The sequence below is a fragment of the Ailuropoda melanoleuca genome, chromosome 6 (genome assembly GCF_002007445.2).
Source record: "Ailuropoda melanoleuca isolate Jingjing chromosome 6, ASM200744v2, whole genome shotgun sequence".
Classification (NCBI taxonomy): domain Eukaryota; kingdom Metazoa; phylum Chordata; class Mammalia; order Carnivora; family Ursidae; genus Ailuropoda; species Ailuropoda melanoleuca.
In genome coordinates this window covers 17,480,643-17,498,223 of record NC_048223.1, presented here as the reverse complement: position 1 = coordinate 17,498,223, position 17,581 = coordinate 17,480,643, and positions in this window count along the sequence as shown.

The window sequence follows — 17,581 nt, the reverse complement described above, 5'->3', positions numbered from 1 at the left end:
TCGGAATCCCGGGGATGTACTGTATGGTGACTAACATAATATAATTAAAAATCATTAAAAAAAATAAAAGTGAGATGAGTGAATATGCTGGGGTACATTAAAACAGGGTGTGCCACAATGGAAATGAATTAATTAAACTGAATTAAGATTCAGCAACATGGCTGAATCTTAGAAGTGATATTTTTGAGAGAAAGAGAAAGACAGAAGTATGCACAGAACAGGGTTCCATTTATCTAAGCTTCAAAAACAGACAAAATTAAATTAAATTATTATCCCTTCTGTGATGAGACTAGGAAAGAAAAAAGCAAAGCTGCAGTTACCATTGAAGTCAGGACGGCAATGTGGTGGTGGCTGTGATGGGTCCCCCACACCCCCCTTTTAGGAATGAAGAACTCCTTCCTCCAGCTGCTGTGGGTGCTGTGAGATGGTGACTGTCAGAGGTCGACATTCACTGGAGATTTCCTCAGTTGAAAAATTCACATCCTTCCACGGGCAGATGTATCCAGCCAGCATGGATATTCGATATTGACCAGTATTGAATTATAAAGGCCCAGCCCCACCACTTGGGACAACCCTTATAGGGCCATCCCAGCTCCGAGCTGACTGTGGGGTCGGCTGAGAACTTCAATGGGACTGCAGGGCAGCCCAATAACTCAGCCTAATTCGACTTTCATCCCTTTCTCTCCACAGGTATTGACCTCAAGAGCTCTCCCTTATAAACATCCTACATGTTAAGTTCTGTTTCAGAGACCACGTCTTAGGGTCTCTAGACTCCCATCCGTCCCAGGCACTGGGAAGCAGAACTGGGGTGCTGGAGAATGTTTAAGTCTTCTCTATTTTCACAGGTATTTACTTTACACACATTCATTAATGTGTACATTTATGTTTATGCCGTTGATTCATTGCTTTTTAAAATTTATGTTTTATGCATCATAATAATACAGAAATTTCTTAGAAATACAAAACCAGAACATGTGAGCTAATGTTATCTTCATATAACCCTTGATTCAGGAAAGTAGAAAATATTCTATGTTGGTTTGAGTTAATGTCCTTCTTTGGAAGTGGTGACAAACTCTTCATTATGCATTATGAGTGGGCACATTTTAAAAGCATGATTTTTCATTCATCAGAAGATAGCAATTACATCAGAGTTCCTTCCGTTATGAAAAGATATACTCAGACTGGGCCTGATTTTAATTTCTTAATCACTTTCCTTAGGGGAAACTAAAGAGTGATGTCAGAATGTTCAGACTCATTTTAATGTCAAGGTCCTTTGACATACCTTAGTTTTTTTTTTTTTTAATTCCAGTCCAATTAATGCACAGTGTTATATTAGTTTCAGGTGTGCAATATAGTGATTCAACAGCTTTATACATTACCCAGTGCTCATCAAGATAAGTGCACTCTTAATCCCCTTCACCTTTTTCGTCCATCCCCCCACCCACCTCCTCTCTGGGAACCATCCGTTTGTTCTCTGTTCTCTTGTTCTCTGTTGTCTGTTTTATGGTTTGTCTTCTTTTCTTTGTTTTGTTTCTTAAATTCCGCATATGAGTGAAATCATATGGTATTTGTCTTTCTCTGACTGACTTATTTCACTTAGCATTATACCCTCTAGATTCATCCATGTTGCTTCAAATGGGAAAGATTTCCTTCTTTTTTATGGCTGAGCAATATTATATTGTATATATAACTGCACCTTCTTTACCCACTCATCTATTATTGGACATTTGAGTTACTTCCTTATTTTGGATATTGTAAATGATGCTGCAATAAACATAGGGGTGCATTAATCTTTTCAAATTAGTATTTTGTATTCTTTGGGTGAATAGCCGGTAGTGGAATTACTGGATCGTATGGTAATTCTATTTTTAATTTTTTGAGGAATCTCCATACTGTTTTCCACAGTGACTGCATGAGTTTGCATTCCCACCAGCAGTGTGTGAGTGCTTCTTTTTCTACACATCCTCGCCAACACTTGTTTTTTGTGTTTTTGATTTTAGTCATTCTGACAGGTGTGAGGTGATATCACATTGTAGTTTTGACAGGCATTTCCCTGATGATGAGTGATGCTGAGCATCTTTTCATGTGTCTGTTGGCCATCTGGATGTCTCTTTGGAGAAATGTCTTCTGCCCATTTTTAAAATTGAATTTTTTGTTTTTTTGGTGTTGAGTTGGATAAGTTCTGTGTATATTTTGGATATTGACCCCCAAACCACATAAATCATTTGCAAATATCTTCTCCCATTTAATAGGTTGTCTTAACTTTTTTTTTTTTTTTAAGATTTTATTTATTTGACAGACAGACAGCCAGCCAGCGAGAGAGGGAACACAAGCAGGGGGAGTGGGAGAGGAAGAGGCAGGCAGGCTCCCAGGAGAGGAGCTCGATTCCAGGACTCTGGGATCACGCCCTGAGCCGAAGGCAGACGCTTAACGACTGAGCCACCCAGGCACCCCAGGTTGTCTTAACTTTGACTCTTAGGATCGGACAGGACTTAGAAAGAAATTTATAAGGAGAGATGTAAGAAGTAATATCCATTTATCAAAAAAAATATTTACTGAGCTCTTACCTTAGTTCTTGTGTGCTAAGAACACTTTTGCTAGCTTGGGATATATAAGTAAAGAATAAAGAAAGAAATCCTTGCTTTCCTCTGCTCACTTAGTTACTTTTTTTTTTTTTTTGTTATATGGTGAGAGCACTTGAAATCTACCCTCTTAGCAAATTTCCAGTATACCATGAAGAATTAGTAACTGTAGTCATTATGCTGTACATTATATCTCTAAATATTCAACCTATATAATTGCAACTTTGTACCCTTTAATCAACATCTCCACATTTCTCCCACCTTTCTGAGCCTGGTTACCACCATTCTACTATCTGTTTTCATAGGTTTGACTTTTTTTTTTTAGATTCCACATGTAAGTGCGGTTGTATAGTATTTTTCTTTCTGTATCTGGATTATTTCCCTAGTGTAATGTCTTCCAAGTTCATCCATGTTGTTGCAAATGGCAGGATATCCATCTTTTTTTTTAAGGTTGAGTAATATTCTGTTGTATATACATACCATAATTTCTTTATTCATCTGTCAAAGGACACCTAGGGTGCTTTCACATCTTGGCTATTGTGACTAATGCTGAGGTGAAGGTGGAAGCATGGGTATTTCCAAGGTACTGATTTCAGTTCCTTTGGATATATACTGAGAAGTGGGATTGCTGGATTATAATGATAGTTCTATTCTTCATATTTTGAGAAACCTCCACACTATTTTCCATAATGGTTATATACCAGTTTACACTCCTATCAACAGTGCACAAGGGATCCCTTTTCTGCACATCCTCACCAACATTTGTTATCTCTCTTTTTAACAAGATTTTATGTATTTATTTGAGAGAGAGAGAAATAGAGAGCATGCACAAGTGGGGGTGAGGGGCAGAGGGAGAGGGACAAGCAGACTCCCGAGGAGAGCAGAGCCCACTGGGCTCGATTCCAGGACCCTGAGATCATGACCTGAGCTGAAGTCCGAGCTTAACCACCTGAGTCACCCAGACGCCCCTGCTATTTCTTTTATTAATAGCCATCTTCATCGGTGTGAGGTGATAACTCATTGTGGTTTAGATTAGCGCTTTCCTGATGATCAGTGATGTTTAGCACCTTTTCGTCTACCTACGGCCATTTGTGTATCTTCTTTGGAAAAATGCCTATTCAGGTACTTTGCTCATTTTTTCAAACTGGTTGTTTGCTTTCTTGCTATTGCATTGTAGGAGTTCCTTCTATATTTTGGGTATTAACCCCATGTTAGATATATAGTTTGCAAATATTTTCTCCCATTCCATGGGTTGCTTTTCCATTTTATTGACTGTTTCCTCTACTGTGTGGAGCTTTTTAGTTTGAGGTTGTTCCACGTGTTTATTTTTGTTTTTGTTGCCTAAGCTTTTGGTGTCACATTCAAAAAATCATTGCTGAGCAACAGGATGGCAGAGTAGTAGTTGATGCTGGCCTTTGTCTCCTCATACCCACCCCCACGACAACAATTAGACAGCTACCCACAAGCAAGATAGCCCTGGAAGAGCTCAAGGGCCCCAGCAAGAATCTGCTGTAACACAGTGTGGCGACAAATGAATAACTACAGAGAACAGATCACCGGGGAGATTGGCTTAGTTGAGACGTTTGGACATGACTGGGAATGAAGAAGACCGGCCGGACACTGTCACGATCAGCTCTGCAGCAGGTGCCACTTGCTACCATCCCCGTAGCGGCCTGCTCTGCCGAGGACCCCTTCTGCCTTTGCCACTGAGGACCTCTGAACCCCAGCAACAGCTGCAGATTCCCCACAGCTTTCATGGCAGAGGACCCCATAACGCCACCGGCATGGACCCCAGCAGCCTACTCCGCAGCGTTCACTGACAGCTTTTGCCTCCGACTCACCAGCAGCCGTTGCTGCCACGGATGCCCAGAGGAAAGAGGCTGCTGCACGCCTTTCAGAACGAGCTGTTGTGTTGCGCTGGAACTCGGACGGCCTGTCCTGCAGCCCCCTGCACACCCACTGCGGAGCCACGGTTGCTCCGCTTGCAGCTGCATTTCCGACCCTGGCTCAGTGGTAGCCACACTCCAGGCGCTGGCTTAATGATCGCGATGTGCACACCCCCATCTCAGGTGCCAAAGCCACTGCTCATGCAGACGGACCAGCACCCCAGACTCTCAAGTGCTAGCTCTCCACGCAAACCTTCGCTTTAGAACCTGGCTCTGTGGCCACTTGGCGCTCACCTGTGTCTCAGGCACCCAAGTCATCATGTTGTGGACTCGCCAGTGTCTTGGACCTCCGAGCCACTGTTGCTCTGTGAATGCCCATACTCCAGACCCCAAGTCCACAGTGGTGACACAGGCACCTGCACCCAAAGCCCTGGAGACACCACCATTGCAGGCCAGCCCGGACCCCAGAGCTTGGAGCTACTGTCACTCTGTGAGCACCAGGGCTCTAGACTCCAGCTCAGTGGCTGCTCCAGAGGCACGAATGCATCAGATACAGTACTGCCACCACTGTGAGGGCACCCATAAGCTTGACCCAGCACCAAGAGGAATCCTCCTCGCCATGACATCCCTTATAGGAGAAAACGAGATCAGGTGGTGCCCAGTGGCCTTTACCACTGAAGATTCCAGCAGCCTTTACTGCTGCTATGGACACCTTGGTCAAAGCCTGGGTTGTTGAGGTCCCTACAATCTTCGCCAGCACTAACCCCAGCCGAGTTGCACAGAGACTATACCACTAGGCCTTCCCCAAATCTGACACCACACTCCACCCTAGCACCCACCTGCAGGGGAACCATTTGTGTGTCTGAAGGAGGTAATTGCTCTAACAAGCATGCGGACATCAAGAAACATGAAAAAGTAAGGAAACGTGTTACCACCAAAGGAACATAATTTTCCACTAACTGACCCCTCCCCCAAAAAAGAGCTCTATGTATTGTCTGACAAAGAATTCAAAATAACTGTTTTCAGGAAGCCCAGCAAATTACGGGAGAACAGACAATTCAATGAAATCAGGAAAACAGATATGTGAATAAAATGAAAAGTTCAACAGAGAGAGAGAATTCATTAAAAAGAAAACAAATTCTAGAGCCNTCCTTATAGGAGAAAACGAGATCAGGTGGTGCCGAGTGGCCTTTACCACTGAAGATTCCAGCAGCCTTTACTGCTGCTATGGACACCTTGGTCGAAGCCTGGGTTGTTGAGGTCCCTACAATCTTCGCCAGCACTAACCCCAGCCGAGTTGCACAGAGACTATACCACTAGGCCTTCCCCAAATCTGGCACCACACTCTACCCTAGAACCCACCTGCAGGGGGACCATTTGTGTGTCTGAAGGAGGTAATTGCTCTAACAAGCATGCGGACATCAAGAAACATGAAAAAGTAAGGAAACGCGATACCACCAAAGGAACATAATTTTCCACTAACTGACCCCTCCCCCAAAAAAGAGCTCTATGTATTGTCTGACAAAGAATTCAAAATAACTGTTTTCAGGAAGCCCAGCAAATTACGGGAGAACAGACAATTCAATGAAATCAGGAAAACAGATATGTGAATAAAATGAAAAGTTCAACAGAGAGAGAGAATTCATTAAAAAGAACAAACAGGGGCACCTGGGTGGCACAGCGGTTAAGCATCTGCCTTTGGCTCAGGGCGTGATCCTGGCGTTATGGGATCGAGCCCCAAATCGGGCTCCTCTGCTATGAGCCTGCTTCTTCCTCTCCCACTCCCCCTTCTTGTGTTCCCTCTCTCACTGGCTGTCTGTATCTCTGTCAAATAAATAAATGAAATCTTTAAAAAAAATAAAAATAAAAAAGAACAAACAAATTCTAGAGCCAAACAAGATAACGAATGAAATTTAAAAATGCAATAGAAAATGAAGAAAATTATGTTTTGGTAAATAAAAATGCACCAGAGAGCTCCTACAGCAAAGTTGATCAAGGAGGAAGTAAGAGTCTGATCTTAAAGCTAGGTCATTTGAAGTGATCCAATCAGAGGAGAAAAAAGAAAAAATGAAAAAGAGTGAAGCAATCTTATGTGAATGGCACCACCAAGTAAAATAATTCCCATATTTCCATTATGGGAATTTCAGAAGGAGGAGAGAAAGAAAGGAGCAGAAAGATTATTAAGGAAATAATGGCTGAAAACCTCCTAAATCTGAGGAGTGATGTGAATGGACATCTAGGCACATAAAGCTCGTAAGACCCAAACAGATTCGACACAAAGAGGACTTCTTGGAGGCATGTTATAAGAAAGCTCTCAAATATCGAAGAGAGCTTATTCATGAACAATTAGCAAGTCAAAAAAATCAAAAGAGAAATAAAAAAATATCTTGAGACAAATGAAATAGAATTGAAATAGAATTGTAATATACCAAAACTTATAGGATGTAGTAAAGAGCAGTTCTAAGAGGGAAGTTCATAGTAATACATGTCTATAGTAAGAAAAAAGCAAACTCAAATAAACCTAACTTTTCACCTCAAGGAAATAAAAAAAGAACTAAGCTTAAAGTTAGCAGAAGGAAAGAAATAACAAAGATTTGAACAGAAATCTATGAATTTGAGACTAGAAAGACAATTGAAAAGGTCAACATAAGAAACTGGTTTTCTAAAAAGATAAAATTGTCAAACCTCTAGCTGGACTAAGAAAAAACGAGAGGAGACTCAATTAAGTAACATCAGAAATGAAAGAGGGGGCATAATTGATACCACAGAAATACAATGGATCCTAAGAGATTACTATGAACAATTATATGCCAAATAATTGAATAGCCTAGAAGAAATGAATAAATTCCTAGAACCATACAGCTTACAAAGACTTAATCATGAAGAAACAGAAAATCTGAACAGATCAATCACAAGAAGATTGAATCAGTAGTCAAAAATCTCCCAACACAGAAAAGTGCATGTTTTGTGTTAGTCTCAGCCTATCAGTAGTGATGCTATGGACTAGAAATACCTGGGGGCATGCGCCTGGACTGGTACCAGGGCTGGCGAGCACTCACAGCCATTTCCCTTGCCAGAACTAATGTTATGGCTGCATTGGCCCTGGAGGTTCTTATTATGATTGTAAGATGCCCTTCAGCAACAACTCTCTGGGAACTTTGAAAACAAGCAAGGTTTATGACAAATCCTGGAGGGCATGCATTATGCCCTGGGGCACACAGCAAGGTTGTGGGTAGAGACTGAGAGTGCAGACCTGGGTTTTGCATTTATTGGGGTTGAAGGAGGGGTGCCTAGGGTTTTACAGGCTCAATCTTTATTGGTGAACTTAAAACATAAGAGCAGGAATTAAGTCACAAGAAGGGAAATGCAGAGTCACTCAAGTGGTTAATTACGTAGATCACCCAAGACTTTCACGAGTGAGGCAGCCTGACTCTTTGTCTTGTGTGTAGCAATATGTTTATTTCAGATGGATGTCTTTATAATGGATGACTTACCAACCAGAAGCTTAATGTCTGGCATTTACATTACAATCAAAAAAGCCAATTGTCATGCATTTACACCACATTCCAGAACCAGATGCCTTCAGTGATGACTTCCACCAAAAATTTAAAGAATTAACATGACCCTTTTCATAGGCTTCCAAAAAATTGACCAGGAAGGAATACTTCTGACCTCATTTTATGAGGCAATAATTACCCTGTTACTAAAGCCAGATAAGGACGCTAAAGAAGAGAAAACTATAGGAAATATCTCCGAGAATTATAGAGGCAAAAATCCTCAAAAAATTGCTAGCAGACAAAATTTAACAGCACATTAAAAGGATAATATACCACAATCAAGTGAGATTCATCTCTGGGATGCAAGGACGGCTCAACATATGCAAATCAATAAATGTGATACACTACATTAACAGAACAAAGGATAAAACTGATCATCTTAATAGATGCAGAAAAGGCATTTGACAAAATTCAATATCCTTTTATGATAGAAACTCTCAATAAATTGGGTATAGAAGGAATGTACTTCAACTTAATAAAGAACATATATGACAAGCCCACAGCTAAGATCAGAGTGGTGAAAGGTTGAGAGTTTTCCTCTAAGATCAGACACAAGACAAATGTGCCCACTCTCCCCACTCCTATTCAACATAGTACTGGACGTCCTAGCCAGAAGCAATTAGGGAAAAAATGGGAAATAAAAGACATCCAAATCAGAACAGAAGAAATAACATGGCGTCCCTGCAGATGATGTGGTCTTATATTTGGAAAACCCTATATAATCCACCTCAAAACTGTTATAATAATAAACATTGGGTAAAGTTGCAGGATACAAAGTCAGCATACGAAAATCAATTGCATTTTACACACAAACTACAAACTATTTGAAAAAGAAATTAGGAGAGCAGTCACAATTACAATTGCATCAAAAAGAATAAAATTATTATTATTATTATTATTGTTAAAAGAATAAGTTAAACCACAGTGTTGAAATACTGGTGCGCTAAAAATTGTTAAGATGTTGATAAAAGAAATTGAAGATGACACAAATGAATAGAAAGATATCACATGTTCTTGGATTGGAAGACCTCAATCTACATAACTAGTCTCCAACGTACAGATGAACTGGTAATTTCAGTTTTTAGTCAGTACACACACCTTCAGACTGATATTAAAGACATTATTACATGGGCATTTACCATACAGACGGACACCAGCAGAGGACTGTACCAACATACAATGGGTGAATATCAGTTTTGATTGCACTGTGTTTTGGCAAATGTTGATAAATAAATTCACTACTGTCAGTGAGATTGCTGCAGCAAAAGAGGTATGCCTCTTACATTTAATAGATCTTGCCAAATAGCCCTTGAAATGGTGGCACTAATTTAAATTCCCACCTGTGGAGTGAGAGCGCCCACTTTCTCTTACATTTATCAGCACTGGTTTCATCAAATTTCAAAATTTTGATAAATCTGCTATATTAAAAATGGTAACTTGTTTTTATTATAGTTCTTTAATTATGAATATGAACACCTTTTTTGGAGGGCTATTTGGATTTCCTTTTTTTTTTTTTGGTTTTGAAAACTGCCTATTAATAGACTTCAAGTCAAATTTTCTATAGAGTTCATTATCTTTTTCTTACTGATATTAGGATCTCTTTGCAAATAAAGAAAATTATCTGTCATATGCATAACTAATATTTTTTTATAGTTTGTCATTAGTTTTCAGACCTTGTAGGAAAGACAGAGAGTGGAAGTTTTCCAATTTTATGTAGCCAATTTGGCAATCATTTCCTTTATGGTTCCTCCTTTTGTGTATTTTTTGTGTCTTTTCTCTTTTCTCTAGAAAAAATATAATTAGAGAATGGTGTGTGCAATGATCACTNGTCTTGTGTGTAGCAATATGTTTATTTCAGATGGATGTCTTTATAATGGATGACTTACCAACCAGAAGCTTAATGTCTGGCATTTACATTACAATCAAAAAAGCCAATTGTCATGCATTTACACCACATTCCAGAACCAGATGCCTTCAGTGATGACTTCCACCAAAAATTTAAAGAATTAACATGACCCTTTTCATAGGCTTCCAAAAAATTGACCAGGAAGGAATACTTCTGACCTCATTTTATGAGGCAATAATTACCCTGTTACTAAAGCCAGATAAGGACACTAAAGAAGAGAAAACTATAGGAAATATCTCCGAGAATTATAGAGGCAAAAATCCTCAAAAAATTGCTAGCAGACAAAATTTAACAGCACATTAAAAGGATAATATACCACAATCAAGTGAGATTCATCTCTGGGATGCAAGGACGGCTCAACATATGCAAATCAATAAATGTGATACACTACATTAACAGAACAAAGGATAAAACTGATCATCTTAATAGATGCAGAAAAGGCATTTGACAAAATTCAATATCCTTTTATGATAGAAACTCTCAATAAATTGGGTATAGAAGGAATGTACTTCAACTTAATAAAGAACATATATGACAAGCCCACAGCTAAGATCAGAGTGGTGAAAGGTTGAGAGTTTTCCTCTAAGATCAGACACAAGACAAATGTGCCCACTCTCCCCACTCCTATTCAACATAGTACTGGACGTCCTAGCCAGAAGCAATTAGGGAAAAAATGGGAAATAAAAGACATCCAAATCAGAACAGAAGAAATAACATGGCGTCCCTGCAGATGATGTGGTCTTATATTTGGAAAACCCTATATAATCCACCTCAAAACTGTTATAATAATAAACAAATTGGGTAAAGTTGCAGGATACAAAGTCAGCATATGAAAATCAATTGCATTTTACACACAAACTACAAACTATTTGAAAAAGAAATTAGGAGAGCAGTCACAATTACAATTGCATCAAAAAGAATAAAATTATTATTATTATTATTATTGTTAAAAGAATAAGTTAAACCACAGTGTTGAAATACTGGTGCGCTAAAAATTGTTAAGATGTTGATAAAAGAAATTGAAGATGACACAAATGAATAGAAAGATATCACATGTTCTTGGATTGGAAGACCTCAATCTACATAACTAGTCTCCAACGTACAGATGAACTGGTAATTTCAGTTTTTAGTCAGTACACACACCTTCAGACTGATATTAAAGACATTATTACATGGGCACTTACCATACAGACGGACACCAGCAGAGGACTGTACCAACATACAATGGATGAATATCAGTTTTGATTGCACTGTGTTTTGGCAAATGTTGATAAATAAATTCACTACTGTCAGTGAGATTGCTGCAGCAAAAGAGGTATGCCTCTTACATGTAATAGATCTTGCCAAATAGCCCTTGAAATGGTGGCACTAATTTAAATTCCCACCTGTGGAGTGAGAGCGCCCACTTTCTCTTACATTTATCAGCACTGGTTTCATCAAATTTCAAAATTTTGATAAATCTGCTATATTAAAAATGGTAACTTGTTTTTATTATAGTTCTTTAATTATGAATATGAACACCTTTTTTGGAGGGCTATTTGGATTTCCTTTTTTTTTTTTTGGTTTTGAAAACTGCCTATTAATAGACTTCAAGTCAAATTTTCTATAGAGTTCATTATCTTTTTCTTACTGATATTAGGATCTCTTTGCAAATAAAGAAAATTATCTGTCATATGCATAACTAATATTTTTTTATAGTTTGTCATTAGTTTTCAGACCTTGTAGGAAAGACAGAGAGTGGAAGTTTTCCAATTTTATGTAGCCAATTTGGCAATCATTTCCTTTATGGTTCCTCCTTTTGTGTATTTTTTGTGTCTTTTCTCTTTTCTCTAGAAAAAAGATAATTAGAGAATGGTGTGTGCAATGATCACTTCTCTTATCAGCAGCAGCTCTCACGATCTGTACCCTCCCCANTTAAGATGTTGATAAAAGAAATTGAAGATGACACAAATGAATAGAAAGATATCACATGTTCTTGGATTGGAAGACCTCAATCTACATAACTAGTCTCCAACGTACAGATGAACTGGTAATTTCAGTTTTTAGTCAGTACACACACCTTCAGACTGATATTAAAGACATTATTACATGGGCACTTACCATACAGACGGACACCAGCAGAGGACTGTACCAACATACAATGGATGAATATCAGTTTTGATTGCACTGTGTTTTGGCAAATGTTGATAAATAAATTCACTACTGTCAGTGAGATTGCTGCAGCAAAAGAGGTATGCCTCTTACATGTAATAGATCTTGCCAAATAGCCCTTGAAATGGTGGCACTAATTTAAATTCCCACCTGTGGAGTGAGAGCGCCCACTTTCTCTTACATTTATCAGCACTGGTTTCATCAAATTTCAAAATTTTGATAAATCTGCTATATTAAAAATGGTAACTTGTTTTTATTATAGTTCTTTAATTATGAATATGAACACCTTTTTTGGAGGGCTATTTGGATTTCCTTTTTTTTTTTTTGGTTTTGAAAACTGCCTATTAATAGACTTCAAGTCAAATTTTCTATAGAGTTCATTATCTTTTTCTTACTGATATTAGGATCTCTTTGCAAATAAAGAAAATTATCTGTCATATGCATAACTAATATTTTTTTATAGTTTGTCATTAGTTTTCAGACCTTGTAGGAAAGACAGAGAGTGGAAGTTTTCCAATTTTATGTAGCCAATTTGGCAATCATTTCCTTTATGGTTCCTCCTTTTGTGTATTTTTTGTGTCTTTTCTCTTTTCTCTAGAAAAAATATAATTAGAGAATGGTGTGTGCAATGATCACTTCTCTTACCAGCAGCAGCTCTCACGATCTGTACCCTCCCCAGGACTCTCCAAAGCTGGCAATGGGAAGAGGATCTCCCAGCTGGAAAAACACCTGGCAAACAAAACTAATTCTGTCCCTTAAGTACTGACTTCTTTCCTTATTGCCTTTTTTCCCCTCACTACCACTATCACATTGTCTCTTTGGGTTTCAACCTTTCCAACCTTATTCTACCCTACCGTCTGGAATGCTGAAAGCCCAATTTCTCAGGCTCTCTTGTAGCCATGGAGGCTGTGTGACTCAGAAGTTCACAGGAACCTGTTGGTGCTGTCATTCAGCTTCCTTGTTCTTTTTGCCTCCAATGTGGACATGAGGCTGCAGAGACAGACACGTTTGCTAAGGATGGCAGAAAATCGGAAAAAGTCTGGAATTTTGTTATACGCATTAGACCTACCACTGTCTACTGCCTATCCTGGACTTCTTATCACGTGATTACAAAATTCTTATTTGTATGAGCTATTGTTTATCAAGCTTTGTAACAAGACCCTACTTGATACATAGATGTTCAAAACTCCTCCTTTAAACATCTAGTTCAAGTGCAGACAATCCCTCATCTCTTATGCTTTAGTCAAAACTCTTTCGGATTTAAGTGACAGAAGTGAAACTCAAAACAGTAAGTTAAGACAATAAGAAGAATTCATTGGCTCCTGTAACCCTTTGAAGGAACAGATACAGTTGGGTTTTTGGAACCAGAGAATCAAACGGTCGACTCAGCTCCATATTTCTATCTTTAATTTTATTTCTTTCAGTTGGTCAGTCTAGTTTTTCATATGAGTTCTTTCTAGAAGTCTTGAACCATCATCCCAATAGTTCCTTGGTCACATCTTCCCAGTTAAACCACCAGAAAATAAAGATCCTCTTCTTGTTTTGTGATATTAGCACACTTGTCACGGAGCACTGGGAATTTCCTCATTCCCAGGTCCCCTTCACTTGTCGGGTGTCATCCAAAATCTACCATTAGGAAACCTCTTCTCTGGCACTCTGAGCAGTTGAAATTAGAGTCTCACCTGCATGCTACCTTGGTAGCCCTTTCTTGGGCCCAATTTCCTGTCAGAAAGACTTCTCTTCAGTTGATGCCTGTAAGAGGGTAGCTTTTATCTTGAAATATTGTCAGCAAATCTTAATAAAATGTAAACATCCTTGTGGGCTTTTCATATGTGACTTCTATGATATTGAGGTATGTTCCCTCTATCCCTACACTGTGGGGATAGAGTTTTAATCAAGAAAGGATGCTGTATTTTGTCAAATGCTTTTTCTGTATCAATTGAGATAATCATGTGGTTTTTATCCTTTCTTTTACTAATGTAGTGTATCACCTTGATTGATTTACAGATGTTGAACCACCCTGACAGCCTAGAAATAAATCCCAATTGGTCATGGTGAATAATCCTTGTAAGGTACTGTTGGATCCTATTGGCTAGTATCTTGGTGAGAATTTTAGCATCCATGTTCATCAGGGATATTGGTCTGTAATTCTCTTTTTTGATGGGGTCTTTGTCTGGCTTTGGGATCAAGGCCTCATAGAATGAGTTTGGAAGTTTTCCTTCCATTTCTATTTTTTGAAAGAGCTTCAGAAGAATAGGTATTAATATTTCTTTAAACGTTTGGTAGAATTCACCTGGGAAGCCATCTAGTCCTGGACTCTTGTTTGTTGGGAGATTTTTGATTACTGTTTCAATTTCCTTGCTGGTTATGAGTCTGTTCAGGTTTTCTATTCCTATTTCAGTTTTGGTAGTTTACAAGTTTCTAGGAATGCATCCATTTCTTCCAGATTGCCTAATTTGTTGGCATATAGTTGCTCATAATATGTTCTTACAAGTGTTTGTATTTCTTCAGTCTTGCTTGTGATCTTTCCTCCTTCATTCATGATTGTTTTTATTTGTGTCCTTTCTCTTTTCTTTTTGATAAGTCTGGCCAGGGGTTTATTGATCTTATTAATTCTTTCAAAGAACCAGCTCGTAGTTTTGTTGATCTGTTCTACTGCTCTTTTGGTTTCTATTTCATTGATTTCTGCTTTAATCTTTATTATTTCTCTTCTGCTGGGTTTAGGCTTTACTTGTTCTTTTTCCAGCTCCTTTAGGTGTAGGGTTAGCTTGTGTATTTGAGACCTTGTTTCTTGAGAAAGGCCTGTATTGCTATATACTTCCCTCTTAGGACCGCATTTGCTGCATCCCAAAGGTTTACAGCAAATATCATTCTCAATGGGGAAAACCTGACAGCTTTTCCCCTAAGATCAGGAACATGACAGGGATGTCCATTCTCACCACTGTTGTTCACATAGTACTAGAAGTCCTAGCCTCAGCAGTCAGACAACAAAAAGAAATAAAAGGCATCTGAATCAGCAAAGAAGTAAAACTCTCACTCTTTGCAGATGACATAAAACTCTATGTGGAAAAATCCAAAAAAATCCACCCCAAAATTGCTGGAACTCATTCAGGAATTCAGCCAAGTGGCAGGATATAAAATCAATGCACAAAAATCAGTTGCATTTCTATACACTAACAATGAGACAGAAGAAAGAGAAATTAAGGAATCAATCCCATTTACAATTGCACCAAAACACAAGATATGTAGGAATAAACCTAACCAAAGAGGTAAAGGATCTGTACACTAAAAACTACAGAACACTCATGAAAAAAGTTGAGGAAGACACAAAGGAATGAAAAAAAGTCCCATGCTCGTGGATTGGAAGAATAAATATTGTTAAAATGTCTAATGCTACCCAGAGCAATCTACACATTCAACATAATCCCTATCAAAATACCATCCACTTTTTTTNTTCTACCCTACCGTCTGGAATGCTGAAAGCCCAATTTCTCAGGCTCTCTTGTAGCCATGGAGGCTGTGTGACTCAGAAGTTCACAGGAACCTGTTGGTGCTGTCATTCAGCTTCCTTGTTCTTTTTGCCTCCAATGTGGACATGAGGCTGCAGAGACAGACACGTTTGCTAAGGATGGCAGAAAATCGGAAAAAGTCTGGAATTTTGTTATACGCATTAGACCTACCACTGTCTACTGCCTATCCTGGACTTCTTATCACGTGATTACAAAATTCTTATTTGTATGAGCTATTGTTTATCAAGCTTTGTATCAAGACCCTACTTGATACATAGATGTTCAAAACTCCTCCTTTAAACATCTAGTTCAAGTGCAGACAATCCCTCATCTCTTATGCTTTAGTCAAAACTCTTTCGGATTTAAGTGACAGAAGTGAAACTCAAAACAGTAAGTTAAGACAATAAGAAGAATTCATTGGCTCCTGTAACCCTTTGAAGGAACAGATACAGTTGGGTTTTTGGAACCAGAGAATCAAACGGTCGACTCAGCTCCATATTTCTATCTTTAATTTTATTTCTTTCAGTTGGTCAGTCTAGTTTTTCATATGAGTTCTTTCTAGAAGTCTTGAACCATCATCCCAATAGTTCCTTGGTCACATCTTCCCAGTTAAACCACCAGAAAATAAAGATCCTCTTCTTGTTTTGTGATATTAGCACACTTGTCACGGAGCACTGGGAATTTCCTCATTCCCAGGTCCCCTTCACTTGTCGGGTGTCATCCAAAATCTACCATTAGGAAACCTCTTCTCTGGCACTCTGAGCAGTTGAAATTAGAGTCTCACCTGCATGCTACCTTGGTAGCCCTTTCTTGGGCCCAATTTCCTGTCAGAAAGACTTCTCTTCAGTTGATGCCTGTAAGAGGGTAGCTTTTATCTTGAAATATTGTCAGCAAATCTTAATAAAATGTAAACATCCTTGTGGGCTTTTCATATGTGGCTTCTATGATATTGAGGTATGTTCCCTCTATCCCTACACTGTGGGGATAAGAGTTTTAATCAAGAAAGGATGCTGTATTTTGTCAAATGCTTTTTCTGTATCAATTGAGATAATCATATGGTTTTTATCCTTTTTTTTACTAATGTAGTGTATCACCTTGATTGATTTACAGATATTGAACCACCCCGACAACCTAGAAATAAATCCCAATTGGTCATGGTGAATAATCCTTGTAAGGTACTGTTGGATCCTATTGGCTAGTATCTTGGTGAGAATTTTAGCATCCATGTTCATCAGGGATATTGGTCTGTAATTCTCTTTTTTGATGGGGTCTTTGTCTGGCTTTGGGATCAAGGCCTCATAGAATGAGTTTGGAAGTTTTCCTTCCATTTCTATTTTTTGAAAGAGCTTCAGAAGAATAGGTATTAATATTTCTTTAAACGTTCGGTAGAATTCACCTGGGAAGCCCTCTAGTCCTGGACTCTTGTTTGTTGGGAGATTTTTGATTACTGTTTCAATTTCCTTGCTGGTTATGAGTCTGTTCAGGTTTTCTATTCCTATTTCAGTTTTGGTAGTTTACAAGTTTCTAGGAATGCATCCATTTCTTCCAGATTGCCTAATTTGTTGGCATATAGTTGCTCATAATATGTTCTTACAAGTGTTTGTATTTCTTCAGTCTTGCTTGTGATCTCTCCTCCTTCATTCATGATTGTTTTTATTTGTGTCCTTTCTCTTTTCTTTTTGATAAGTCTGGCCAGGGGTTTATTGATCTTATTAATTCTTTCAAAGAACCAGCTCGTAGTTTTGTTGATCTGTTCTACTGCTCTTTTGGTTTCTATTTCATTGATTTCTGCTTTAATCTTTATTATTTCTCTTCTGCTGGGTTTAGGCTTTACTTGTTCTTTTTCCAGCTCCTTTAGGTGTAGGGTTAGCTTGTGTATTTGAGACCTTGTTTCTTGAGAAAGGCCTGTATTGCTATATACTTCCCTCTTAGGACCGCATTTGCTGCATCCCAAAGGTTTACAGCAAATATCATTCTCAATGGGGAAAAC